Below are 23,106 nucleotides of genomic sequence, written 5' to 3' on the forward strand. Positions count from 1 at the left end.
ATTTAAAAGATGCCAGATTTCTCAGTGTGAGATAGCTGCCTTTTGATTTTAAATTGGTCAAATAGGTTTCAAGTTGGTCTTGTTTTACTGGTTACAATAGTTGAACAATAGTTTAAAAAAAGACTTCTGGTCAGCTGGCTGGTTGTAAAAGCAAAGTTTGCCATTCATTTGGAGTTTTTGACTTGCTAGGGAATTAGTCAAAAAAATGATCTATGAAAGATAAAGGTGTTTAATAAATACTAGTATGTGTGAATTTTGTGGCATTTGTTTCATTATCTGGAAAAAAAAATTCCCCCATCAGTTATGAGGAAGTCCTGAGCTATTAGTGTTAATGAGGCCAAATGTATTGGTTCAACCTGGATTCCTTGGTACTGTGCCCAGCTTCAAAATACACAAATGTGTGCTGGGGTCACCAGGAGGACCACGTCACAGTGTGAAGAGGGAAGGAAAGACTAATTTACCACTGGAGGAGAAGGAAATCTATGAAGTCACATTTTCTACCTTTTGTCAAATACACATTATGTCATTTTATGAAGACAATTAAAGAACTGACACAGGATGATATTAAGTAGGAATAAACTATGGGAAAGTCAAGAGATCATTTCCAGCTCCTAGAACTACTTCTTGAAGCTTCTTGGTAAATTTGTAGAGGGACAAGGATTGAAAAGGGGGCAAAATAATTAAACATACCCTCTTAGGTGTAAACTCCTAGTCAGTGTGCCTCTCTTCCAAAACTTAATAAAAACCAATAGAAGTAAACAGGATTAGGTACATGCAAAAATGATTTTAAATTGAGTGGCTCCAAGAACAAGACTTGGATAGGCAAGGTGATAATATCACATATCTAATGAATATGTGAAAACTGCTACAAGTGCCCAGGTGTATTTGATGTGTATACAGGGAAGAATGACAGTGACTCAGGCCTCAAGGGAGGAGTACTATGCAAGATAGGCTATTTGATTGTATGTGTGTTTGTAATAAAAATATCTATTAAAGTACTCTACCTCTTTGTGCTCTGATTTCAGCTACCATCAGTCAACCTACTGATTACTAAGAATCTCTTAGGAATAGGAGTGTTTGGTTAAGAATAATTTTGAAAAGATTTGATTAAGAATGAATTGAAATTCTAGCTTAAACTCCCATCTCTTAGAATACTGTTGACCTACTTCTGTTGAACGATGGTGACAACTATACATCAGGCATCTTTTCATTTGAAGAAATAACAACAATGAACATGGTCATGACTAATTTTCTCATGGAGTATCATCTTTCTCTATGCCACCCTTGTCAACAGTTTGTCAAGAAGTCTGCTATCTCTGTTTGCACAAGGTATCCAGAATCTGATTACATCTTCACCTCTCCCCTGCTACCCATAGTCTTCTTGTGTGTGGATTTCAGCTATGGTCTCCTAACAGGTCTTCTGTTTTTTAAGTTATGTCACTCTCAGACATGGTCTATTCTCAACAGAGCAAGAATGATGCTTTCATAACACAAGTCAGACGGTTATTTCTCTGCTCAAAATCCTGCAACATCTCCCATTTTACCGAGAGTAGGAGCCCTTACATTGGCCTAAAGGGCCTGGGTCACCAACTCATTTCCTCATCCTTTCTCTTGCTCATTCTCCAGCCACATCAGCCTCCCTTTCCCTTCCACAGGCCACACACACCCAGACCTCCCTCAGAACCTTGGCATTTGTCCTGTCATGAGAACAATCTTCACCCAGAAATCTGCTGTTTTTGCTCCAATGTTACATTCTCTTATGACGCCTTCCATGGCCACACTCACTTAAAGTTACAATCCATTCTCTAAGTACTCCCAATTCTCTTTACTTGGCTCTATTTTTTTCTATTTTTATTTATGTAAAAAAATTTTTTTTTACTATGGTAAAAGTCACATAATATAAAACATACTATTATAACCATATTTAACTATACAATTTAGTGGCACTAAGAAGGCAATGGCACCCCACTCCAGTACTCTTGCCTGGAAAATCCCATGGGCGGAGGAGCCTGGTAGGCTGCAGTCCATGGGGTCACGAAGAGTCAGGCACAACTGAGTGACTTCACTTTCCCTTTGCACTTTCATGTATTGGAGAAGGAAATGGCACCCCACTCCAGTGTTCTTGCCTGGAGAATCCCAGGGATGGGGGAGCCTGGTGGGCTGCCTTCTATGGGGTCGCACAGAGTCAGACACAACTGAAGCGACTTAGCAGCACAGCAGCAGCAAGTACATTTACATTGTTGTACAACTCTCACCATCATCCATTGCCCTAATTTTTCACCTTCCTAAACTGAAACTCTACCCATTAGATACTAACTCCTCATTCTGCCTCCTCCCTCACCTCCAGTCCCTGGAACCTACCAATATATATATATTTAATTCCAGTACACTTTCTGACTATGAATTTGACTGTTCTAGGTACCTTGTCTAAGTGGAATCAAACAGTATTTGTCTGCACCTAAAGTACACTGAAATGCATTTTTAAGTTTCAATATATGTTTTACAAACAGACTACCTTTTCTTCCTCTAGTGCTATAGAGTAGGTTCTCATTACCTATTTTATAATAGTAGTTATGTATATGTCAATTCCAATCTAATTTATTCAATCTCCCATTCTCCCCTTGGTTTTCATGTTTATTCTCTTCATCTGTCTATTTCTGCTTTGCAGATAGATTCATCTGTATACTGTTTTTCTAGATTCCACATATATGTGTTAATACACATTTTTCAGACTTACCTCACTCTATGACAGCCTCTAGATCAATCCAATAGAATAAAAATTCTATTTTTAAGAATCACTTTCTCATATACTATATAATGTTCAAAGTTATTATTTGTGTTTTTATCTAGAACACTAGAACAGAAATCTTTAAGGCAGAGATTTTATTCACACACACACACATTATATATATATATCTGACAGTGAGCTTGGCACATAGCAGGCATTTACTAAATTGACTGTTTAATGAATGAGCCAAGTACAAATAAATGAATAATCAAAAGTTGTGACAATAATTGACAAATAATGCCCATGATTTAAGAGCTTTACATATAAATTACATAAAATTACCTTGAAAACAACCCTAAGAGATAGATGCATTATCTCCATCTTAAATATGAAGCAACTGAGCCACAGAGAAGTTAAAAACATGTTACCTGCTAATATAACTTGAGTTAGGGTTGAAAGGCAGGCAGTTGGGCTCCCAAGAAGGCCACACTCTTAATCGTGAAATGCTACCACTTTTCTGCTGTCAAGATGCTAGCAGTGTGACAAAAAGACAGATATAGCAGGAGAACTTGATCTGGTCTGGAGTCTCAGGGGAGGCCTCCCAATGAAATGGCTTTAAGTCAAGAAAAGACAAGTAGCACTTAGCTGGTTGGAAAGAAGGACCAGTCTAAGTCAGCTCAGCTTTTGGGCGCTAAGAATTTGGGAACTGAGCAAGCTGAAAATGCAAATTCAGCTAATGCCACCAAGATAAGAGAGTGCTGGTCATACCTCCGCCTTTCCACACTATGGTGGTGTCAGGAGAGATGAAATCCTCTTGCAAAAAGGTTAGTTACTGACCAGTTTGGGTGGAGAATTGCTCACACTGACCATGTAACTTAATTATAGAGTCACTCCACTTTTCAAGGTATAGGACAATGCTTGGAGAAAGTAAAGATGAGGAAAATCATATCTGTTCTGTTAAGTGGACCAAGGAGGACCTGTAAATAGGGTTGATCATGATCCCTATGACTGAGTGGGTTTCACTAGTAGGACTGGGGTAATAGGAAGAGACTAATTGGTTCCTGGAGGTGGCTTTGAATGCTTTGCAGAAAGTCTCAGCTGCAACTATTTCAAAAATTAACAGCATGAGGCAATGGATAGACCACTCATTTATATGTTAGTGCTTAACTGCAAATGGGGGAAGTAACTGGAGCATGCATATACCAAAAGTCTCAGATGGGGATGGCATCTGGATTCCATTTTCCCAGTACCCACCCCAACTATGCTCTTTGTTTTCATGGAACCCTCATAAGCGTTCACTTGTGGTTCCAAGGATTCTCCTTCAGGCATAAGAGGTGAATTACAAGTAGGTTTCCAGAACTGTATTATATCCCACACGCTTAAGGATCCCATCTCCACGTCACGTCACACGTCCTATGAATTAATACTAACATGGCTATGAATCATGGGTAGAAAAGTTTATGCTTTATTGGGTCTGACAGAGCAGCTGATTTCTGGGTATCCTTCTCAACAAAACTGCATTTCAAATTGAGGCACTAAAATTCATGGGTATCAGTTTTTTCAGTCAATGTCTTCTTATGAAATTATTCACAGCAACTCCTATGTAATACTACCTTTTTAAAGATAAATTAAATAGTTAAAATAAATATTACATACAATTGGTAATATGCAGAGATTTATGCTTTACACATTGGTTTTTATTATGAAGGTGGTAAGATTAGGACTCTAAACTCATTTGCCTTCCAAGTTTTATTTCTTTTTGTCACCCTAATGAATTCATTCTAATTAATTCTCTAGAAAAACAGGTCTAGAGAATTATGACTTTTGAATTTTGAGTTTTATGTTTTAAACACATGCATTATGACTTTTATGTTCTAAACCCATGCCAGCTTGTCTAGAAAGCCCCCTTTCCCATCTCTGACTCTTAAAATTCCATCTCTTAAGACCCTTTCTGATCTACCCAATGGGAAATGAATGTCAGAGAGAATATAAGTATTTCCCATGCTGATTATGATAATTATAATGCCTTCATTTTCCATTAAAGAAATATCTTATAGTCTTATTTTAATATTATTATACTATTACTTTAATACTGTGATAGGTCTAGGGATATAGTAGTAAAAAATTTACTTAGTCTTACATTTATGAAATACAGAAATAATCACATATATGTATAAGGAGAAATTGTGGTAAGAGTTGTATTGGGAAACTACAGGCTATCATGCAAAAGAATAAGGTTAAAGAAAATAATACAGAGGCAAAAGTCAGAGAAGACTTCCCAAGGAAGTGACATTTCAGCTGAGATCTGATGGATGAATAAAAGTTATCCAGGTTAAGGGAAGAGGGAAGTATTTGAGACACAGGGACTTGCTAAGTTATTAGGTGGAAAATGTCTTGGTGCATTCCAGGAACTTAAAAAAGTCGCTTGTCTCATATTGTAGTTATATATGGACCCTTCTTATCTCTCAGATGGAAGAAAACTTTATTTCTGCCCCATAAATAATGTACACATTATTTTATACATAGAAGGAACTCAAAAAGCATGTTAGAGAACTGTGGCTTCCAGAAACTGTAACTAACTTGTTTTGAACTTACTCTCCTATGTAAATAATTATGAAAACAGGAAAAAATATGAGAATAACTTTCAAGCATTGGAAACTGAGCAGCCCTATTATCCTTGAGAGAAAGGAAGATCCATGAGGTAGGCTTATTATTCCCAAATGTCTATATGGGACAGTTTCCACAACTTTGCAGTAATGAGGTAAGTCCAGGATAAAGCAGAAATCTCAGGGGAGGAGCTGTAGATTACATCTGAAGTGGCCAAGGCAGGTGGAACTGGAGGAATACAGGATGGAAAGTGAAGTATTCTTCTTGTATCCTGTATAGGGAGGGCACCCTGCAAGTTTGCATCAGGGTTCACTTTCTGTCCTTGGCTGAGGGTCAAGTGCTCATGAACAGGGCATTGTCCATGAGGCCTAGCAGATAGTGACTTTGAGGAGGCCAAGAGCAGAAGTGATATCGGATATTGCACAGGACTAAAAGAGGTCAGAATTTGGACCAGCTAGAGTAGACAGACCTCACTGAACAATCTAGATATCCAGTCAAGAGTCTGGAAAAATCATGACCCAGAGGAAAGGAAATACCCTAGATCTAATTGAGAAAAAAAGTCCTGAAGTCAACGCTTCCTACGAAGTACAAAACCAAGTTTAAAGGATCAAAATAATCGATCAGTCAGTTGTCAGATAAAACTTGCTGCTGCTGCTGCTAAGTCGCTTCAGTTGTGTCCAGGACTAAAATGAAGATAACGTACATGAAACTCTCCACGAAATAACATATACAATGGAAAGTTATGAGACAAAAGCCGGAAAACGTTGCCCATAATCAAGAAAAATAATTTTAAAAATAGATATGAATAGCAGATATAGATTTTAAAACAGCTATTATAAACACATTCAAGGATTTAAATGAAAAGGTGGACAAATCTCAAAGAAATAGAAACTAAAAAGAAATGGAAATTCTAGAGTTAAAAATAAAGTGATATCAAATAAAAGGATTCTGGATGGTTTAAATTATCTATCTAATCTAACAAATTAGATAATATTAGACAATAGATTAGACACTATGTTAAGAAAGGATCAATAATATTATTCAAACTGAAGGGAAATAAAAATATTGAAAACACCAGCAAAATCTCAATTACCCATGAGATGATATTGTGCAAATATAAGTACAGAGTACTAGGAAGGGAAAATTATCAAGAATGCATCAGACAAAAATACTGAGTAAACAACTGAAAACCCGAAGTTTGGTGGAAAATAGTACCACAAAGACCCAAGAGTTTCAATAAACCCTAAGTAAACCAAGTCTAAAAAATAGCATGTAAGCACATCATACTCAATTAGAGGAATATTACTATGTACAATTTAGCACAAATAAATTTGACAAGTTAGATGAAAAAGACAAAAATTCTAGAAAAAAAATTTTCTAAAACTGATAAATATAGAAAACCTGAATGCTTCTCAGATTATTAAAGAAATGTAATTCACAGGTAAATATTTTCCCACAAAGAAAACATTAGGTCTAGATAACTTCACTGGTAAATTCTACCTGATATTTAATAATGATTAATATTTTACATGAATCATTTAGGGAAATAAAGTGTGGCAGTATTTTCTATGTCTTTTTATGAAACCAGCATTAACTTTAAAAGCAGCCTAAACAAAGACATTAAAATAAAATTACAGACCAATATTTCTTATGAACCTACTAATAAAAATTCTTAACCGAATATTAACAGCAAATGGAATCTAGCATTATATAAAAAGAAGCAAATGGAGTTTATCCCCGGATTGTAAGGTTGTGACAAGATTAAAAAGAGAAAAGTCACATTAGCAGAGAATAAAAATCATAATTACCTTAATTGAAGCAAAAGAACAAGCAGATAACATTTAACACTCGTTCATGACAAATTCTTAAACTAAGCATAGACAAGCATTTTAATTATAAATGACATCTGTGAAAAACCATCCTTTAACATGATAGTTGAAACTGACATATACTCCACTTTTTCCCTACTATCAAAAACAATGTGAAGGTATTCACTTATACCATTCTATCCAAAGCTGTACTAAATCTCCTTAGTTCAGCTCAGTTGTTCAGTTCATGTCCGACTCTTTGGGACCCCATGAACTGCAGCACGCCAGGCCTCCCTGTCCATCACCAACTCCCGGAGTCTACCCAAACCCATGTCCACTGAGCAGTGTAATATGGCACAGAAAAATGTATAAAGATTGGAAGAGAAAGAATAAATTTGTCTATGCATAGATGACATAGTTACATCATAATGTATGTACAAAATCCTATGAAACCCAGAAAGACACTATGACTAATGAGTAAGAAAGATCCTAGAATACAAGGTCAACATACAGAAATCAACTGATTTTAACACCAACAAAGAACTGGAAGATATTAATAACCCACACAATTTAACAGCACCAAACAATCCCACAAAATATTTAGGAATACATTTAATGGAAGATATATTTGAGTCTTCTATATTAAAAATTATAAATCTTTAAGAGAAAATTTAAAGACCTAATTAAAGAAGAAACATGCCATATTAATGAGTTGAAAATTCAGTATTTTTAAGATTCCCATTCTTTCCAAACATAGAGATTCAAAGTAATTGAAGTAAAAGAGAATAAAGACATAGCATAGATACTGACAACCTGATTCTAAAACTTAAATAAAATCAAAAGATCTAGAATAGGTGAAGCAATCATCAAAAAAAGAGGGAAAGGTTTGGAGGCTTAATTAAGTAATTAATTAATACTACTTAATTTTAAGCATTAAGTGACAATAACCAGTGCAGCATTGAAACACAGACAAATAGATCAATGGAAGCAAATAGAACATGCAGAAATAAATACTTACATGGTCTAATGACGTCACTGCAGTTTAATGGGGAAAAGCAAGTCATTTCAACAGTTTGCAATGAAAGTAAGGAAAACAGTGATTGCCACTTCATGTCACATACAAAAATTAAAAACTACAACTATAAAAGTGCTACCATATACAACAGAGTAATATTATGACCATGGGTTAGACAAAAAGGCTTTTTAGCCATGGAACAACAAACTCTAAATATTAAACTATAAAGATAGATTTGATTAAATTTAAAAGTATCTGCTCATCAACGATGCCCTAAAGAAAATGTTAAGACAAGACACAGGTGGAAGGAATGTACCGACAATACTTGTATGTGATAAAGGATTTATCTCTAGAACATACTAAAAGCTCTTACAAATAATAAGCAAACAACACAAACAGGTCAAGGTCTTGAACAGGTATTTCCCAGAAGACTTAGAAATGGACTACAAGTACATGAAAATGTGCCCAATATCATTAGTCATCAAATCAATACTACAATGTGATAATAATTTACTCCTAACAAAAAGGCTAAAATTTAAAAATGAACAACACTAAATGTTGGCAAGGTTTTAGAGCAATGAAACTCTTATGCATTTTTGATGGGAGAGAATGTAAATTACTATGCTTGAAAAAATCCAGTAGTTGCTTATGAAGTTAACTATAGGCCTACCCTATGACTCAGCATTTCATTCACTGATGTAACTTTCTTGTTGGAACTATTACAAACTTAGTGGCTAAAGTCAAAACAAAGTTATTACCTTACCGTTCTGGAATTCAGAAGTCCAAAATGGGTCTCATTGGGCTAAAATCAAGGTGACGCCAGGGCTCCATTCCTTTCTAGAGGCTCAAAGAGAAAATTCACTTTTGTGCCTTGCCTTTTCCTTCTTCTAGAGATTGTCTGCATTTCTTGGCTTTACAGCTTCTTTCTACCTTTAAAGCCAGCAACATCCAGTCTCTTCTTTCCCACACCACATCTCTCTGGAACTGACTCTCCAGCGTTTCTCTACCTGATATAAGGATGCTAGTGATAATATTGGGCACACCTGGATATCCAGCGCATGCTCCTTTGCGCTCCCAATGCTCAGTCGTGTCTGACTCTGCAACCCCATGGACTGTAGCCTGCCAGATTCCTCTACCCATGGAATTTTCCAGGCAAGAATACTGGAGGTGGGTTGCCATTTCCTCCTCCAGGGGATCTTCCTGACCCAGGAATCAAACCTAGGTCTCTTGCATCTTCTCCATTGGCCACCTGGGAAGCCCTGCTCCCTTTAGGTCAGCTAATGATTAGTAACATTACTTCCATCTGCTACCAGAATTTCCCTCGCCTTGCAACTTATTCACTGATCTGGGGATGTGGATATACGAGGGGCTATTACTCTGCCTACCACAAGTATTTATCTAAAACAAATGAAAATATATGCTCACGATACACTTGCACAAGACTGTTTGAAACAGCTTTATTCAGAAGAGACCAAAACTAGAAACAACTATCATTGGAGGAGTGGATAAACCAATAGTAGTAAGTTATTAGAATGGAAAACTGTTAAAAATTTTTTTTAAAGAACATTTAATTGATGCACTAAACAATCCCTAAAACGTTACAGTGAGCAAAAGAAGCAAGGCATAAAAGTAAACACAGTATGTTTCCACTTTTATGACACTCGAGAACAGCAAAGCCAAACTATGGTGATAAAAATAAATATACTGGTGACTTTAGGGGCAAGATTGATGAGAAGAAGGAAGAGTGAAATTTCTGAGATAGGTGATGGAAATACTTTATATCTTGTTGCTTGATGCTGTGAAATTACACATTTAATTTTTCAAAGTATACTCTTCAAGTTCAAATTTAAAGTCTATGTAAATTTGGGGGACAAATTTAAACATGAAAACCCTACCTTTCACTTTGCTGGAGATAATTCAGAGATGTTTTTAAAAGTGCAAAGCAAACAGTGAGAGTTTTACTTTTTCTTTTCCAATTTGGATTCCTTTTATTTCTTTTTCTGCTCTGATTGCTGTGACCAAAACTTCCAAAACTATGTTGAATAGTAGTGGTGAAAGTGGGCACCCTTGCACACAACGGAGTATTACTCAGGCATTAAAAAGAATACATTTGAATCAGTTCTAATGAGGTGGATGAAACTGGAGCCGATTATACAGAGTGAAGTAAGCCAGAAAGAAAAACACCAATACAGTACACTAACGAATACATATGGAATTTAGAAAGATGGTAACGATAACCCTGTATGTGAGACAGCAAAAGAGACACAGATGTATAGAACAGTCTTTTGGACTCTGTGGGAGAGGGAGAGGGTGGGATGATTTGGGAGAATGGCACTGAAACATGTATAATATCATACAAGAAATTAATCACTAGCCCAGGTTCGATGCAGGATACAGGATACTTGGGGCTGGTGCACTGGGATGACCCAGAGGGATGGTATGGGGAGGGAGGTGGGAGGGGGTTCAGGATGGGGAACACGTGTACACCCGTGGTGGATTCATGTTGATGTATGGCAAAACCAATACAATATTGTAAAGTAAAAAAAAAAAAAAAGTGCAAAGCAGATTTTTTTTCAGTTTTATTGAGGTGTAATTGACAAAGTTATATGTTTAAAGTGTACATGATGATTTGATAATGCATACATTGTAAAAAGATCCCAACAATAAAATAAGACATAATTTTTGAAAGTTAGGGAGAAAAACTTTATGAAGTTTTCCCCCATGCCACATGGGGTTACACTTACGTATAAAATGAAGTCAGAGTTCTCAATGTGTGCATGCGTGCTCGGGTGTGTCGGATTCTTTGTGACCCCATGGACTAGAGCCCACCAGGCTCCTCTGTCCATGGAATTCTCCAGGCAAGAACACTGGAGTGGGTTGCCATTCCCTTCTCCAGAGGATCTTCCCAACCCACGGATTGAACTCTCCTGCACTGGCAGGCAGGTTCTCTACTGTCTGAGCTACCAGGGAAACCCATATATGTGTATATATTACATATATATATATATATATATATATATATATATATATATATATGTAAATAAAATATCAGCCAGGGTGCTGATGCAAAGCAGATGATAGAAATGATCCAGTAATGGGGTGTTCCTGGGATAACCTTCTTTAGCCAGTTTACTGAAGAGTCCATGATACTAGGGTGCTGGTTAGTCAGCACTGAAGCATCCCAAGGTAGAATCTTGGAAGAAACAGGTGGTTTGGATGAAGTGAGAAACGTTGAAAAAATAAAGTTTTCACAAAATTCAAGAGCAAGTATCATGCATCCAAGATAGTGAATCATAACAGGTATAAAGGATTTGAAAGGTCTCAGGCATTCATCAGTGAATGGGCTGCTGATGCAAGATCAAAAGTGAGCTCTGTGACTGCAGAGTAGAAACACAGAGGAAGCTGCAGTATTGAATTATCAACATAAGCAAAACGAAAGTATCTAAGAAATAAGGTAGAGATCAGAGGAGGAAAAATGATGGTGACACTGGCTGCCAGCAATGTACTGACACGATGTTAATCTTGGCAAGGCAGCAAAGGGAGTGTTGGTATAGAGGATGATTTATGTATTTTTTTAGGGCATTCGCTTCACCTCTTTACCAATCTTAGATATAAACATCCTTCAAAACTTAGCTCAAGTTACTTCTTTATGAGAAGTCTTTTATGGCTGGGACTCCGGCTAGTTTGTTAGCTTGTTCTTTTATTCAGTCACACACTTACTCTCTTAATGAGGGTGCGTCATGTGGCAGACACTGATGTCCAAACTCTTCTCCTAGACTACAAGAGGCAACACCTCTGAACTTGACTTAGGTTCCTGGAGGCCTGGGCAATTATGAACAGGGGCATATGGACCTATGAATGGGCAATTATGGACCTATGAATGCACAGCATGGGAGTGAGAAACCATCACAGAGCAAAGAGGAAACAGTATATACAACCATGAAAGGACAGTGGGGAAACACTTGCAGTGCAGATTAAATTCAGGTATAACATTATCACACTACTGCACAAAGGGTCAGAACAAGTAAGCAGAAGTCAAAACTTGGGAGACAACCTACACATTTTCCTACAGCCTATACACGTCTGTGTGTGTTAGTCACTCAGTCATGTCCCATTCTATGTGACCCCATGGGCTGCAACCCACCAGTCTCCTCTGTCCATGGAATTCTCCAGGCAAGACTATTTGGATGGGTTGGCATTCCCTTCTTCAGGGGATCTTCCTGATCCAGGGATCGACTTGTAATCTCCTGCATTGCAGGCAGACTCTACCGTCTACAGTATTTTTTGACTGATAAACCTTTCCACAGTTATACATACAGTCATGAGCTTCCTTAGAATATTTTGAAGTGATTTGATCACTTTTGAACAGTATCATCTGGCGGGATTCCAAAGGAGAAAGGGCGGGAAGGAGAACTAGACAACCACTCTTGTGTGGATTGCTAAGTGGAGACAAGGTGGCTCATGACAGAAAGTTAAAAACCCAACAAATCCAAAAATTGTCAACCATACCCTCAAGGCATGACAGGGACAGAGTTTCATTTTTTTGCTCCCATTGTTTAGAAAGTTCACTGTTTGACAAGACAAAGGGGTGCGACCCTGTTTTGGCCATTTTACTTCAGGTTATGGTGGAGAGAAAGACAGATGAAGAGATAACAGCAGAGACAGAAACTGCAAAAGGTGGGTGAGAGAGAAACGAAGATGGCCAGAATGAGGAAGTTAACAGCGTTTTGATCTGTAAGTGGCGTGGGCACAGTGACCCAGCTGTGTAGAGTGATAGCACAGGGTGGGAGGGGCTTGTCAATTCACCTTTTGGTTCCTATCAGCTGCTCCTCCTTCTCCCCATTTTGATTTGAGACAATTTCCTACTCAGAAATAAAATGCTATACAGTCGCAGCTTTAAGACAAGATCCACAGTTCCTGCTTCCAACCAGACTGTCCCTTAAAAGCTTCCTAAATGGCTCTGGTTTCTGCTCAAGGATGTGAGAGCATCTCTCTCACCCTGATAATTAAAAAATAAATGAATAATTAAAAATCCAGAAAAAGTGCAAATGTATGACTTTTTTTTCAAATCCACTGGAGAAAGGAGGCACAGGCAATACACGGGTCACAAATCCAAGGAGACACAGGCACCTAAGGGAGCAAAGAGATGTGAATGATTCCTTACGTGGAGTAGAGGGCCAGCGTAAGGAGAGTTCAGCTGGAGTGGATCACACGGTGGTAAAGGGTGCATGTGGCTGGCAGGAGAGTGCAAAGCACACTCAGGTTTCTTCTCCATTAACCTCATCATGCTTTCACAGAATAATGAGGAAAGAACACTTAAAAAGACTTTGTTGTGGCAGTGGTGGTAGACAGGGAGAACAGCAGCTTATGCAGGATAGGTATTTTAAGACGCCACCTAGACAATTTCCCTCATCTTCCCTATAAAGAAAGTCTTAATCTGTGGCATGAAGGTCAACAAACATTTTTACCCTTAGGACCTAGGTGAAAATTCGTGGACTCTGGGAAAAGCAACAGGGAGAGAAATATCTCTATCATTCATGCTGCTGCTGCTGCTAAGTCGCTTCAGTCGTGTCCGACTCTGTGCGACCCCATAGATGGCAGCCCGCCAGGCTCCCCCATCCCTAGGATTCTCCAGGCAAGAACACTGGAGTCGGTTGCCATTTCCTTCTCCAATGCATCAAAGTGAAAAGTGAAAGGGAAGTCGTTCAGCTGTGTCTGACTCTTAGCGACCCCATGGACTGCAGCCCCCCAGGCTCCTCCGTCCATGGGATTTTCCAGGCAAGAGTACTGGAGTGGGGGGCCACTGCCTTCTCTGCCATCATTCATGAGGGACAGGAATACATGGAGGGCCCAGGACTAAGTGGTGGGATCGAGGAAAAGCACTAAAATGGCACCAGGGACAGGTGCCTGCCTCAGAGTGGGGGTTAATCAGAACAACAGAGAATGCTCCCCACTCCCTCTGAACCATGGCTCTCCCTTCCCCCTATCCCACTGATGAGCTTGCAGGAGGAAATAACAGCTAGATACCACTGATAGACCTAAAAGAGATCCTGTCTTGGAAGAGTTGAAGGGAAAGACCTAAAAGGTAAAGTAGATATTGCTGTCAAATCAGCTCCTTGGCCTGTAAACACAGTCACTACAGGAATCTGATGCCTGTGGTTCCTAGGGATAACTATAGTAATATAAGACCTTCAACCCACACCAACTCCTAAATATAATACACTCAAATCTGCACACTAAGGTCCTATCAGAGAAGAAGGAATGCTTATTTCTAGGCATAAACTATTTATGTCGCTCTCCAGTGACTACATAAGACATCTGGCTTTCAAAAGAATATGGCAGATAAAGTATACAGGAAGTGAGTAAAGATACAGAAGTTATAAAGAACAATTAGACCTAATTCACATTTGTAGAAAACTCTACTGAATGGTTGCAGAATATATATTTTCACTAGAGCACTGGGAACAGTCTCCAAGATAGACCATATTGTGGCTGTAAAACAAACATCCACAAACTTAAAATACTAGAAAAAAAAAGCCAAGTATATGCTTGATTATAACAGAGTCAAACTAGAAATATAAATAACAAAAAATTATCTGAAAAACCCCTAAATATTGTTGAAAACAAACAACATACTTCTAATGCCCCCATATGTTACTGAGGAAATTTCAATGGAAATTTTAAAATGTTTGACCTCAATGAAAATAAAAGTACCACATTTCAAAATTTGATGGATGCAATGTAGCAGCGCTTAGATAGAAACTGATAGCAATAAATTCTTCTCACTTGAGCTTTGCTGCTGCTGCTGCTAAGTCACTCCAGTTGTGTCCGACTCCATGTGACCCCATAGACAGCAGCCCATCAGGCTCCCCATCCCTGGGATTCTCCAGGTAAGAACACTGGAGTGGGTTGCCATATATAATTGGCATAAAACACTGTGTATCTTTAAAGTGTACAACATAATGATTTGATATATGTATATTCCATGCTCTTCTGTTGGGTGAACTCAATGGCCAGGTCAATGGCCCACTCCCAGAGTGGATGATGCTGGAGATGCTTCACTGTCAGCCTGGGTTACTGTCCAATCTCCTTGGTCAGGTGAGGCCACAGGCTATGCAGAGTCCCAAGCCTCTGAGGTTGAGCCTAGCAGTGTCACTTGCTAGGCTCTGAAGCAGGATGGAGTTGTAGACTAGGTTCCAGAGCTGAAAGGTACCATAGGCTGCACTCCAAGGCTACTCAGGGTCACTGTTCAGATTTCCTGGTTACGTGGTGCAGAGGCTACGTTCAATAGTTAACAGGGTTGCTGACTTGGCTTCTTGACACACAGGCCTTCAGATATGCTCCATGGCTGCCAGACCACGCTTCCTGCCAGGGCAGGACTGGAAGCTATGATCAGCATTGGAATAGGACTACAAATTTGCTCTTCTTACTGGTTAGGAACCTAGAATGGGTTCCATGGTTGATATGGCTCACTGGCTAGGGATCTAAATCAAGTAGAACTGACAACTGAGCTTTTCTGGGCCAGATGAGGTCACCAACTTGACTCTGCAGATGAGTAGAGCTGGTGGCTGGGATCTCTGCTCAGGCACCACTGGAAGCAGAAATACAGTCAGCAAAGACCCAAACTCTGATGATGGTAAGCTCTGCCTCTGTTCTAAGTCTCTATGGGATCCCCAATGGCCAAGCTCTGTAGGTTCCTTCCTCCAGTGGTTCCCAAGAGGTGAAACAAGTGAGCCTCCTGGGAAGTGTCCTACAACACTGAGGAAGCTGAGTGTCCACCTTGGCCCTTTTTTTCCCACTGGAGAAGCTGTGGCTTAGAGGAGCCCCCTTGGTGCAGTGGTGTGACGGCCTGGGAGAGATGGTTTCTCTTACCCTTCTGACACAGTCCGCCTTGGTCTGTGTTGTCTGGGAGGTATGTCTGCCTCATCTTTGGGTTCTGGGATTTTTGAAATGGTGTCTGGTCTGTGAATAGTTGACAGGTGGTCTTTTTTGTGATGGGGACTGAAGTTGGGAATGGCCTATGTCACCATCTTGATCATGTCACTTCTCTAAATTTTTATATTGGAAAAAAAGAAAGGTTTCAAATCAATAATCTAAGCTTCTATCTTAAGAAACAAACGAAAGGAGAGCAAAGTAAAACCAAAGGAGGAAGAAAACAACAAACATAAGAGTGAAAATTATTTATTAAAGAGAACTCATTATTATCTTCAGAAGACACAGAGTATTTGACAAGATTCAACATCAAAACTCATGATAAAAACTCTAAGGAAACTAGGAATAGAACGGATGTTTCTTAATATGGTAAAGCATACCTGTAAGGTAGTTGCAGATAACATCAGACTGAATGGTGAAAGAGTGAAGGCACTATCTCCATCTGGAAACAAGACAGGAAATATTTTTTCAATGCTCCCATTCAACGTTGGACTGGAAGTTCTACCCAGTACAAAAATATAGTAAGAAGAAAGAAAAGGAAGGTGAAAAGACGAAATAAAACTGTCTTTATTCACAGATGACTATGTAAAGAATTCCAAAGAACTTATAAAAATGTGTTCAAACAAGCAAGGGTGTAAGCAAGATTTCAGGACACAAGATTGATATACAAAAATCAATATTATTTCTATAGATCAACCATGAATGACTGCAATTCAAAATTTTAAAAACTTGTTTAAATAAAATCCCCCAAGTGTTATCTATACATCCAACAATGTGTGTGTTTAATTTGTATATTGAAGATATAATACATTGATAAAAGGGTTTTTTTTTTCTGTCAATATAATACATTGATAAAAGGGTTTTTTCTGTCATTCTAAATTTTATTGATATTTATTATTTTTTTAATTGGAGAATAATTGCTTTACAATATTGTATTGGTCTCTGCCATATATCAACATGAATCAGCCGTAGGTATACATATGTCCCCTCCCTCTTGAATCTCCCTTCCACCTCCCACCCCACCCCACACCTCTAGGTTATCACAGAGCACTGGTTTTGAGCTCCCTGAGTCACACAACAAATTCCCACTGGCTATATGTTTTACATATGGTAATGTTTACATATGGTAATGTATATGTTTCCTCGCTACTCTCTCCATTCTTCTCACCCTCTCCTTCCCCGGCTGTGTCCATCAGCCTGTTCTCTATGTCTGCATCTCCATTGCTGCCCTGAAGTCAGGTTCATCGAGACCATCCTTTTAGATTCCATATGCCTGAGTAAATATGTGACATATTGTTTCTTCTTCTGACTTGCTTCACTTTATATAATAGGCTCTATGTTCATTCACCTTATTAAAACTGATTCAAATGCATTCGATAAAAACAATTTTTTAAAGGCCTGTAGGTCAATGAAACAGAAATAGATATACACAAATATAGTAGGTTATAGTTGTTGATTTTTGTCAAAAGCACAAATGCAATTCAATGGAGAAAGACTAGTCTCTTCAAAAGCTGTAGTGGGAAAAGTTGGACATTTGTATGCAAAACAAAAGTTTCAACCTATATGAAAACTAAAGTGAACTATTTCAGTTCAGTTCAGTTTAGTTGCTCAGTCGTGTCCGCCTCTTTGCGACCCCATGAATTGCAGCACGCCAGGCCTCCCTGTCCATCACCATCTCCTGGAGTTCACTCAAACTCACGTCCATTGAATCAGTGATGCCATCCAGCCATCTCATCCTCTTTCGTCCCCTTCTTCTCCTGCCCCCAATCCTTCCCAGCATCAGAGTCTTTTCCAATGAGTCAACTCTTTGCATGAGGTGGCCAAAGTACTGGAGTTTCAGTTTCAGCATCATTCTTTCCAAAGAAATCCCAGGGCTGATCTCCTTTAGGATGGACTGGTTGGATCTCCTTGCAGTCCAGGGGACTCTCAAGAGCCTTCTCCAACACCACAGTTCAAAAGCATCAATTCTTCAGCGCTCAGCCTTCTTCATAGTCCAACTCTCACATCCATACATGACCACTGGAAAAACCATAGCCTTGACTAGATGGACCTTTGTTGGCAAAGTAATGTCTCTGCTTTTGAATATACTATCTAGGTTGGTCATAACTTTTCTTCCAAGGAGTAAGCGTCTTTTAATTTCATGGCTGCAGTCACCATCTGCAGTGATTTTGGAGCCCCAAAAAATAAAGTCTGACACTGTTTCCACTGTTTCCCCATCTATTTCCCATGAAGTGATGGGACCAGATGCCATATCTTCATTTTCTGAATATTGAGCTTTAAGCCAACCATTTCACTCTCCACTTTCACTTTCATCAAGAGGCTTTTTAGTTCCTCTTAGCCTAGAGTTAATATGTAAAATTGTCAAACTCCCAGAAAATAGTCTAGAAGAAAATCCTGAGTTACAAATGAATAAAGAGGATGGGAAAGAAATGAACTCAGGTAAGTATGTTTGATAAAAAGTGATTTGATTAGATTCTATAAGGCTATATAGATAGAAATAATTTTATACTACCTTCACATTTTATTTGGTAAATGTTTCTCTCCCAGAAGTATGGTTTATCAGTTCTTAAACTATAAATATACTAAGCAAGTAAGTAAATATGCCTTGATAATGTCAGCAAAGGTTCTCATCCTAGGAAAAAGAAGTTGTAGATAGGCAAAAAGGGGAGGCCCAAATGAATCATGTAGTTGATTTTAGACTGTAGTCAGAGGTATCAACATGAACTCATGATGGCCCAACTAGATACGACTTAAACAGCAAAACAAATAATAAGAGTATTGCCAGGGGGATGGGAGGAGGGATAGTTAGAGAGTTTGGATTGACACGTACACACTGCTAAATTTAAAATGGATAACCAACCAGGACCTACTGTATAGCACAGAGAACTTTGCGCAATGTTATTTAATAACACAAATGGGAAAAGAATTTGAAAAAATAGTAGATACATATATATGTATAACTGAATCACTTTGCTGTACACCTGAAACTAACTCGACATTGTTAATCAACTGTTTTGTTGTTTAGTAGCTCAAGCTGTGTCCGACTCTTTGCGGCCCCATGAACTAACTTGTTGAGCTTCTCTGCCCATGGGATTTCCCAGACAAAAATACTGGAGTGGGCTACCATTTCCTTCTCCATAATCAACTATACTCTAATATAAAATAAAGAGTTAAAAAAAAGAAAATTTAGCTTATTGCCAGTACTCAGTGAATATTAAATTATAATCATATTGCTATGGATATTCAGGTTCTCTGACATGGTTACAACTTTCTATTTGGTTTTTGAAGTGTGCAAGGTCCTATAAAAAATGTTTTCTGGAAGTGAAAATAATAATAACAATGAATATTGCTATCTAACCCCAAAGCATAACATAGGTACACATGAATCCAAAGAGATATACAAAGAAAGCTGAACACATAAATAAATGGGGAGGTAGGGATACCACAGTAGTAATTGCTGCAAGAAACATCCACCAAATGGCTGCTAAACACAGAGAGTGAAAATTTATACAGAAACAGGATAACTATTTTACCCCAAATATTTGTTAATTATGAAGTGTACCTCTTCCTACTAGAGTGAGTAGCCTTTGCCTTCTCCAGGTTTTTCCCAACCTAGGGATCAAACTCAGGCCTCACACATTGCAGGTGGATTCTTTACCAGCTGAGCTACCAGTGAAGCTGTATCTCTCCATAATACTTATTAACTGTAAATGGAAAAACAGTAATTTTACAGTGAAGAAACCTGACAGACACCACCTTATCTAAGTGATCAAAGTTAATGTTACTGGAAATATATATTGACATCATCTACTCCTGACAGGTACAAAGTACCTGTTATCCTTCCCAATATTCCAGAGACTCAATCTAATAAAAAGAAAACATCAGGTCATGGAAGAAAAGCCTGATGAATCGTCACAAATTAGAGGAGACCAAGGACACATGGCAACTAAATTAAATGTGAGATCTTGGATTGGATCCTGGAACAAAAAAAAGGACATTTATGGAAAATTGGTGAAAAGTGACTAAAGTCTCTAGTTTATAGTACTGTGCCAGTGTTAATTTCTTACCTTTGATAATTATTCTATGGTTAGATAAGTGTAAGAGGATGCATAAAGGGCATTCTGGGTAGTCTTGTGTACTACTTTGCATTTGCAAATTTTCTTTAAGTCTAAAATTAGATCTAAATTAAACACTTAAAAAATGACCAAAAAGCTCTCTATACTTCAAGAGAGGCCATTAAACATATACAACATAAAAGTTTTCAAAGCTTTTCATGAACTTGCTTAGCATTCTACATTTTACACTTCAAAAATCAAGGGGCTTATAATTTCCACTCTTTAAAAATGATGAAACAAAAAAAATGAGAATTTTAAACTGTGATTTATAAGCTCTTCTCTTCAAGTAACAGATTGTGGGTGGGGAGAGTTTTTATTCCCTACAAATGAAAAGCCAAATTAGATATAATCATCACTAGAATTTATCTGTTTAATTTCCATAGTACTAGAGGCATCTTTCGATACTGAGCAGAATTTAGAACAGATAAATGTAACATATGGAAATGGATCTTGCGTAGAACTCACAAAGCAAATTTGTAGTTAGTATTGTTTTTATACTTCCCATCAACTTGTACTTTAGCACTGGCATCCCTTATTTCTCTTTGATCTATCCAAATGCTCATTGTGGATATGTTAAAAATTAATATATTACTAAAAACAAATCATACAAATAAAAATTATCATGATGGTACTAAATTGGATGAGAGATCTACTAGACAGTTAAATCATCAGCCACCTCATTTTATTTGGGCTTTACTAACTGGTGGAAATCCTCATCTCAAAAGTATTCAGAGGTTCTTCAGTTTCTTCATTAAAAATTTTTTTTAATGTATTTTTACATTGTTTAATCTTAAAAACTAGCAACTGGAACTGATGACATTACTGACTTTAACATCTCTCTGAATAATATTAAATCTCTGATATTTAGTATTCAAAAAACATAGGCCTAGTGATTAACTGGGGAGTCAACTATTTTGAACCCTTAACTTGCTTATACAGAACAAAATAGGAAAAAATGAAAAGGCAGTTTTGTATCATTTTGGATACTTCCAGCTGCAGGTTACAAGATCCTCCTAGGCAGAGTGGCTCTAGAGTTTGTTATTCACCCAATTAATGAAGACTGAGAAAACCCAGCTTCTTTATATATTTCTGTTGCCACATTTTCCTACAGAAATTCCAGCCATAATGCAGTCCAAAGAAAGACTCTGTTCCTCTGTCACTTTTCAAAAGAGAAGAAATCTCTTCAGGAATTTTTTGCCATCCAGTTGACAGTCTATCATGTCTTGTTGGCCAGAATTGTGTTTCTTTTCCATCCCTAAACCAATTACTGGCAGTAAACCAATATACGAATCTAGGATTGACTCCTGAAATGAGAATACACTTTCCCTGAAAGGTGAATACTTAGATAAAGCTAGTTTGTGTTGAGAAGGAAGACTGAGTTAATGAGTATTGAGTGGGCAGCCTACTATGTCTACTAAAAAATGTCTCCTGGAAGAATTTAAGTTTACCAAATTGCACAGAGAAGGAGAGTGCATAAATAATGAGAAACGCTTAATTCAGCGTTATGAGAGCTACGAGAGAAATATAACCAAGATTCCATGAGTGCACTCAAACGAGGAAGAGTGGCTATTTATGTCACCAGAGACAGTCTCTTGCCAAAGGTAACATGTGGGCTGGATGAGGCCGGAGTAATACAGGGTTGGGTGGGGTATGGGATGGCAACAGTAAAGACAGATGTGATCCAAAGGGGTTTCCTATTCTAAACCTAGTTTGTGGACCACCCTAGAATAAATTGAAAGCAGTTGAAGGACTTTAAACATTGAAGGAACATTATGAGATTTGCTTTTAAGAAAGATCGCAGGGACAGACATTTTACATTCTTCATTATCTGATCTTATTTAGCACTTTATCATTCATGTTCTGCTATGATTTAGTTTTCGTGTGTGAGAGAAAGAGCATCTCATCTCCTAAACTTCGTCATAAATGCGAGAAGGCAGAAATGAATGGCTGGTTGCTTCTCAATACACAGAACAGTGACTGGTATCTAGAAACTGCTCGTTTTGGTGCCGATTGTCAACTACTTCTGTCACATTCCATCGACAAAACTGCACTAGCCATAGCTCTGGATGTCAATGAAGGATGTGGAGAAAGGGTAGGGATGGACTCCGTTAGATTACAGTGCATGCTGCAGTTTCCTCATCAGTAACACAGATGACTATCTTTCTCTTTCAGAATTTTAAGGATTAAATATATTTCAGGTAGAACATCCGCACACTGGGACTGGATGAATACAATTTTGTCTTGTTTCTTTCTTTATTTTTCTCTCCCTCTATGGAACATGATAAAAAGAAAAGTTTTTGCTTATCTAGCACATCAAACTATCCAAGGGAAACACTCAGTAAGATACTAGAATAAATAAATGAATGACATTCTGCAAAAATGACTTTCCATACGATAGTTAAAGATAATGGCACACTGAAGAGAGCCTTGGGCAGAAAGACAATGATCTTAGGCCTTCAATTTGGTAAGCTTAGAAGAAATACAATTTTTTAAAGGGTGTTTTATTTTCATTTATTTAGGCTGGACAGAGCCGCAGGTGTCTACATTACAACCTCACCACGTCTGAATATAGATTGAATTTCCTCGCCCCTACTCCCATGCTTTCCATACATCTTCCTCCCTCACTCTTTTGCAGGGATCTTCAGGACCAGAGCTTGAGTTGCTCGCTGAGCTGTTTCCTATTGCCTGGTTTACCTATAAGTGTAGGAAGTTAGAAGAATGCCCCATAGACCAGAGTGCTGCTGCTGCTGCTGCTAAGTTGCTTCAGTCGTGTCCGACTCTGTGCGACCCCAGAGACAGCAGCCCACCAGGCTCCCCCATCCCTGGCATTCTCCAGGCAAGAGTACCAGAGTGGGGTGCTATTGCCTTCTCTGATACACCAGAGTAGTGGTTCTTAATCCT

Source organism: Capricornis sumatraensis, chromosome 19, assembly GCF_032405125.1.
Source record: "Capricornis sumatraensis isolate serow.1 chromosome 19, serow.2, whole genome shotgun sequence".
In the NCBI taxonomy this organism is placed as follows: Eukaryota; Metazoa; Chordata; class Mammalia; order Artiodactyla; family Bovidae; genus Capricornis; species Capricornis sumatraensis.